The sequence below is a fragment of the Aythya fuligula genome, chromosome 14 (assembly GCF_009819795.1).
Source record: "Aythya fuligula isolate bAytFul2 chromosome 14, bAytFul2.pri, whole genome shotgun sequence".
Lineage (NCBI taxonomy): Eukaryota > Metazoa > Chordata > Aves > Anseriformes > Anatidae > Aythya > Aythya fuligula.
In genome coordinates, this window is record NC_045572.1 from 11227419 (window position 1) to 11234854 (window position 7436).

General features: G+C 49.4%; 1 long non-coding RNA gene across 1 annotated transcript; it reads left to right on the plus strand.

Annotated features, from left to right (window-relative positions):
* The first annotated feature begins 2645 nt into the window (after nt 1-2645).
* On the plus strand, nt 2646-6752 carry LOC116494666. The gene is made up of 4 exons (XR_004253894.1): nt 2646-2689; nt 3056-3119; nt 6178-6230; nt 6700-6752. It is a non-coding gene; the product is annotated as an uncharacterized LOC116494666 (long non-coding RNA).
* Nucleotides 6753-7436: the final 684 nt, after the last annotated feature.

The following is a 7436-nucleotide window of genomic DNA, read 5'->3' on the forward strand; positions in this document are numbered from 1 at the left end:
GATCTAGTTAAGCCCCCAGGGTGGTAATGTGGCTGGGCTGAGTGCAGGGCACGGTTTTGGTACATGGCCAGGGGCTGCTTGACCTCCTCTGCCTTGGCACAAGCAGCTCTGTGGGGACTGGTGGGGAGGGTGGGTCTGCACTGGGCTCCCAATGCACTGCAGGGGCTGTGCCATGAGCAGCTTCTGTGCTCTTTCTCCCTGCCAGCCCGCAAGGAAACTCAGCCCAGAGCGGTAGGGACTGCAGCCCGGCGCCTGGCCGCACAGGACAGCGTGGAGGCCCCGACACCTACCAGCCGGTACGCCCAGCTCCCTTTCTCAGCAGCTCCTCCTGTTCTCAACATCACCCCGAAACCTCACGCTGGGACCTGTGTGCTCGAAAGGGCTTGAGTTGGGTGGCAAAGTCTGTACCCTGCTGCTGTCCCTTGGCACAGGAGGGGTGTGAGGCTGGATGTGGCCATTTGGGAGCCTCTAAGGCCAGTTCTGCTGCTGGAATTGGTTTGTTATAGGCGTATGTCAGGTATGGGGGTGGTGGTGGTGGCCTGGAGCTCAGGGAAGTGATGGTGGTGTCCCCCCTGAGTGCTGAGAAGATATCGAGTCAAAGACCCTGAGCAGGGTTGGGGCTGACCAGGGGACAAGGACAAGGCTGACACAGGGAGGGAGCGCTGGAGGAGGGCACACAGAGCCATAGGTAATGACTGCATGGAGTAACGTGGGAGGAAGAAGGGGGTGTGTGCTCTCCCTGTCTCCGCAAAAAGAAAATGCATTAGTTTCAATGAAGCTAAAGTGGAAATTATGAAACTAATAAGAGAAAATAAGTTACTATAAAAAGGATGACTAACCTGTGGATCTTGCTGTCACAGGGTGTTGCCAAGAGCTAGGGTGATTAAAAAAAAATGACCTGCCACTTATAGTCAATGCAGCAATTTAAATAACATTTTGGAAAGGATAGGAAATGCTTTTCTGTGGGGCTGGAGGGACCTGATTATGGACTCCCCTAACTCTCTGAACCCTCTGTCACTGACTGCTATTAGAAAAAAGACACCTGAACCAGCTCCTGTTTTTTTTTTTCTATTCTGGTATGGCAGTTTTAATGCATTCCAGAGGAAGCATCAGGCATAATAACACCAGTCTGCTTCAGGGCTTAGTGGTATTTCCTGGTAGCTCCAGAGGAGGAGCAGATGCTGATCAGCCTGACTGACGAGAGGTGATTCAGAGAGCAAACCTGCCCCTCTCCTCTCTCCAGGGCCATCTGTGGGGTTTGTCACAGGGAGCTCCAGTTCCCAGAGCTGAAGAAGGGGCAGCACTCGATGCTGGTCCCTGTGTGATGTGGGGCTGCCGGCGAGGTGGTGGTGGCACACGCGTGGGTCGCACCACAGGCAGCGGTGTCTGATGCGTAGGAAGGCATCTGGCAGGGAATTGCAAAGGTCAGCGCTGTCTGTCTTCACGTCATCGTTGATTACCCAGATGAGGGAGGAAGCAGCACATTAATGAAATTAGCAAGTGACGTTTAACCAGAGGGTGTTGCTGCAGCACCCCGATATCACCGAACCCACTGTGCCGCCCAGCAAGAAGCCTTCCTTCTGCACGGTGCTTCCCCCTCTGTAGTGCTGTTGACTCCAGAGAGGCAATAAATGATCTCTTTGTGCCAAATGGCACAGGGACAGGAGGTGAGATGCCCTCCCTGTCCTGGCTGCAGATCTCCTCCGATTGCGCCATTTGCAGTCATTGCGACACATGTGTATAGGACCTGGAGAAAGAAAGGGGATGGGAACACGTTAGTCACTCCTTTGTCTTGGACTTTTTTTCAGCTCCTGGTGCAGAGGTGGACAGTAAGGCTGGGAAAGGGTCTATGTGTGAGGGAGCAGGCTGCAGGATCTCTGATGAAACTTGCCATGACTCTGCAAACGTCTGTGCTGGTGTGCTTGTAGGATAATGACCTAAGCATGAGAGGTCTTGTTCTTTCTGCTCTGAGTTTTTCCTGGCTGTGCCACGTGTGCTTTGTAGGAAAAACTGTGTTTAGATGCTTCTGCTGTCATGCTTAAGAAGAAACAGGAGGGCACACTTAGTCATAGCTGTTCATACGTGCTTGCGTCTCCTCATTCCATGGGTGTCAAGTCGCACAGTGTTGCACCACCCTCAGGCGGCTGGACTCCTTCATCAAGGATTTTCCTTCATTTTTGGCAATGAGTGTCTGCTGTCTTGCAGAAGAAACAGGCATGAAAGCCCTAATAAAGAAGGATTAGGGACAGGTAGCAGAATTTTTTTGTATTCTCATGGTTCCTCAGAGAAGTAAATGTGCCCTGGACCAAAGTGTCAGGGCAGATCAGACGAGCAGCTCTAGGTCTGTGCCTGGCAGGGGTGCTCTGGCCCCCAGATTTTGGCTGCTTGGTCCAACAGGAGGTGTTACCTCTTTGCAAACCTGGCTTTGCCAAAGGTGTGATGGATATGCCGCAGGGCAGAGGGGCCTCAGGGCAATGCCTGGCTTGTGAGCACTGTTAAGTAGCATAAAGGAGGGTCTTGCAAGAGAACCAGCACCAAATGTGATTTCTTTCTCTCTTCAGCTGGACTGTGATCGAATTCTGCACGGGGTAAAGGGTGGAAGGATTTTCTGCAACAAATCCTCACAACCCGTCTGTGGCACTGATGGGAAAACATACAAAAATGAATGTGACTTGTGTTCAGCTGCCATGTGAGTAGGCGGAGAGATTTCAGTAATACAGGGCCATCCACCATTCCCGAGTGTCTTTTGCAGCACAGTGTTTGTTTTGATACATCATGACTCACTATCAAGTGTGTCCTTGGTGCCTTGCTGTTAAGCAAACATAGATCAAAATGCTTGAGATTAATCTGATGACAGCTAATTAAGATACACAACTTTCCAGAGTCCCCTGTTCCCCTTCTACCCGATCATAAGATTGCTTGGGGAGTAATAAATGCCATCAAATTGGAAGTAGCATCAAAGTATTAAGGAGTCCACAGAGGACCATCATGCCGATGGCAGAGAGCTGTGGCATTGCAAGTGAATAATAAGCAGTGTCTTGTCCTCCCATTGCAGGAGAGCGTCAGTCTACATCACAGTAAACTATCGAGGTGAATGCCGAAACCCTGTCCCTGAAATGGTAAGCAGCGTGTCACTGTCAGGCTGGGAGAGCATCAGTCTTTTATTTTCCCTTGTGAAAGTCCTCTGCTGGCACTGTGTGAGCTTTTGGGGCCCTGATCCATGTTTGTGGTGGAGAGGTTGTCGAGACAGAGTGAAAAATAAGAAGCTGTGGCCATTGGTGACGACCTGGCCTGCTGTGCTCACCTAGCAAGAGCCAGGAGTCCACATGTTGACCTTCTAGGCAGGTTAATTAACAGGTTAACTGAACTAACAGGTTAGCTGAACTAACGGCTTAATTAAAACCATGCTCTGGGGATGCACTTCTGCCATGTGGCACAACAAGCTAGGGAGTTAGGCTCAGAGGGGCAACAGAGCCCCCTATCTCCTCCTTTTTTTTCCTTTCTTTCTGTCCTTGCTGGAGTGGGTGGTTGGGAGCTGGAGAAAATGGCCACCCAAAATGCCTCCCTGCTGTGGCACCCTCATTCCAGGTTGTGTGCTGGGGTCCCAGCCTGCACACTGTGTCTGTGGTGAAAGCACCAGAGCCTTGGGAGTGGGGTGCTCATGTTCAAGATGCATTCAGATAGGTTCAGACTTGGATTTAACTGAGGCATGATCCCCGTATTTTTATCTAGACCATATGGTAGGACAGTGACACAACATCTGGGAAACCATCTGGCTTTTTTCCTGAGACTTTGGTGATACCAAAAAGTCCAGAATTGCATAAACCATAGAAGCCTCATTTCCCAAATAAAATCCATGAAGACGGTTGGGAAGTGAAAATTGTTCATGAGGTGACGTACTTTTGGGAAAGGTCTTGAACCTTGTGTGATTTTCCCCCTAGCAGATGACTCAAAGACTTCTCAGTAGCAGCTCAACAGCCCTCAGAGCTTTGTTCTACAGCCAAGGTCTCTTGATTTGCGTGTCCTGGGTGTGCAGGACTGATCTTAGTGTTGGCATGAATTCTTGAGAAAATGAATATTCATCCCTAGGGAAATGTTGATATTTGTTCCCACTCTAAACCTGGAGCGAATCAAAATATCAAGACACACTGACAAGTTGTATAAATTTTTGGATGTGAACTTTGGCTTCTTATTATGAATTTGCTATTGATGTTTCTGTAGGCAAAACAGTATCACCCTTGGAATAAAGGGCTTTATAATGCAAAACAGCCATCACAGGGGTTTTACCCTCCTTTGCTCAGAGCCAGGATGCCTGTAGATCCCCAACATGTTAAAAGTGAAGCATCCCAGCTTGTATTCTTCTGTGAAACAGCATAATGCTCTCAACACCATTTAAATCTGAAGAAACTATAGTGCAGAGAAAAATTTTGCCTGTGATTGTAGTGGAGGTCTCTGTGTCTCGCCCGTCATTGTGATGAAGTCAGTGTTGGCTCCTGTACACTGGGAGCGGAGGCACTACGCAAACCTGCCAGGGGCTTTGCTCACATTGCTGGGGACGGCCAGGACTGGGTGTACCATGGCAACTGAAAAACACAGAGGATCCCCTCTGAGCTGTGTCTGGATTGGGATTCCTTACCATTTTGTGCTTTACCAAGCTGTGCTAAGCTTTCAAGTCTTTGCAATTAGAGGAATACGCCATATACTGAAAGTCAGACAATTTTAGCTATGTTAAAATTATTCCAAGGAGGGTTGGAAGCAATTAAAAGGAAAATGATAAGATTTTCCACTGAAAAAGGCCAAAACACCCCTCTGAACAATGAGTTATTCTTTCCTTATGTATATTGTGTCACTTGAAGAATCAGATTGGAAATTGATGGAAGCTCATTTCCTTAGGAAACCTCTTGTGTCCATCAAAGACTTCCCTTATTTTTCAGTTGGAAGCTTATGAAAAATACCCTGATCAATGTTATTCTTCACCACTGAAATTCATGGTAATATGTGTTTTAATGCGTGAAGACCCAGGTACTTGCTACTTGCTACAAAAACCTGGAGACCAGCTCCAGCCGTGCCTTCATAAGAAATGGTTTTAGACAGCTGCAATATGCAGAATGAAAATGCAAAGGACCAAAGTTGTCTTTAAACTTCAGAAAAGATAATATTACATTTTTAGTAGCAATTTTCCTTGCGTTTTATTTTGAAATTAGCTGTGGAGGTGCTGTGTTGCCTGACAAAATGTGTGTCCAAGCTGCCTGATCTCTTCCCAGCTCAGTGCCTGCAGCCACTCCTGCCAGCAGAGCTCCTGCTGAATTTCCAGGAGTTGCTGGCAACGCTCCCTTGATGTTGGCTAGATTGCCATCAGGGAGGGGTGGCTGTAGGAAGGGATGGGAGCAGTGTGGTTTGAGAGAGATCCAACATTAAAGGGTACATCTGGACAGTGTGCACTGATGTGGTGGAAAACCTTCCTGCAGAGAGAGCCCTGGGGCTGTCTGGCATCAGGGCTCCTGCCTTCCATGCAAGGTCTGTGCCATAACCAAATTCCTTTGATCTGGTTCTGCTTTAGTGCAGAGTAGCTGAGCCCAGGGCTTAGATATTTTTTTAGCAGACCAGCTGGCCACTATGTCCTGCTATGCTGTGTCATGTGGGTTTATTAATTGTAGATCTTTCCAGAATGTTTCGCTTTTAATGCTCTCTTGCAATTCAATTTCTTGTTCAAAGGCTTTCTCCTCTTTCTCCTAAATCTCCCATGCACTAGACACCAGCCTGCCCATATTAGTTAGCAGGCCAGGCAAAAAGGGGATGTCCATTTTTAATTTGTTTCCTAAAGAACAAACAGACAAATTCCAGGTTTTCAACAGGCTACTCCATTTATTTACAGTGCTCTTTTTGTCATGCCTCTCTTTAAGAAGGCAGAAGAAGGAGGAAAAAAAAAACAACAAGCAGGACCTTTCTCTGCTAGATAGTGGGTATGGAAAGCACCTAGCTTCAGGCTGAAATTTGTCGTGTTTTCTAGTCTGGCAGTGACCCAACTTGCCTACCACAGTGCCACACTCTGCCCCAGCTGAATTGTGCAGCCTCTGAGCAGGCCGGAGGGGCTGTCATGCAGATCCTAATGCTCTGCCAGTGTAACAACGGTGTTGTGCTTGGGGATGAGCTTATTGCTTGCTCTTTTTTTTCCAGAAGTAATGGAGTTCAGACTGCCAGCAAATACCAGGGATCAGCTGTGACCAAAGGTACAGAGAAACAGTAATTTACTCCCTTTTGGCCAGCCTGTCCTCTGGGGGTGGCATGTCACAAGGGTTTGGGTGTCAAACCTTGCCTGGGCAGGTGGCAGGGCTGGGGCAAAGGGCTCTGCAATGTGCTCTTTCCCCCTCACCACAGCCTGGGAGCAAGGTGTGGGTCCTTTGCAGAATCAGAGGGGTGAAGGGAAGCCCCTGCCAAGGGGGCTGAGCCCATGGGAGTGTGCAGACTTCATGAGGACTTCCCAGTGCCTGCAGTGGTGGGCTCTGCCCATTCCCTAGCTGTCCCTGCAGGGGCGAGAGGATGCTGGCAGAACTTATTGCTGTTGTCCCCCCATCACAAGGAGGCAGGGATGGCACGGGGTCCTTGAGAGTATCCCAGCTTGGAGCTTTCCTGGTGGTCCTTACAGGTCCTTTGCCTTCTGGGGCTACAGTAATAAACTGCCTCTCCCTGTCTCCCTAGGGCAAGTAAAGGAAGAGTTGACGTCAAGCATCAGGGGAGCTGCGGAGTTCCCAGCGCTGTTGGAGTCACCTTTGTCCCCTTCTGCAGCAAATGGGCCTGTCCTTGCTCAGGTGGAGGGCGAAGAGTTGTGGGGACCCAGCGGTGGCTTCCCAAGTTGGCCCCACGCGTGCTGTTGCGGTTGCTGCTCGGCTCGGGCTCTGCCACCTCGCTGTGTCTTAGCGTGCTTCTACAATAAAGATAACTCCACAGCGTCCTGTCACTTTTCTTCACTGAGCCTCGTGGGAGGGATGTGCAAGTCCCTGCTCCGGCTTGTCACCAGGCGTCCCTTGGGCAGTAAGCATGCACGGAGGCCCCAGGGGTGCATCTGCTGCCGTAAATGCCAAGCGAAGATGTCAGACCCAGAAAGGAAGAGTGTGGTCTGGGTTTCATGAGGAGGGGCCAGGGGTTGGGTTCTCTGAGATGTGAGGCCTTTGATAAATTCCTTCACCCCCCCCCCCCCCCCCGGCCCTTTTCTCTTGCCTGTAAAATGGACATTAAAAGATGCTTACCTACCTCAGAGGGTTGTTTTGAGATTTTAATTGGTTTACATGTGGAAGCCTGCAGAGGGAAATCTGTTTTAAAACACTAAACCTGGTGTGCAGGCAGTTTAACTGCTGGAGTAAGTGCCTTCTTCCAGCCCTTTCGGCTTTGAGAAGCGCTGGGGAGCAGATGCACCTGATGGGTCATGTCAGATGGAC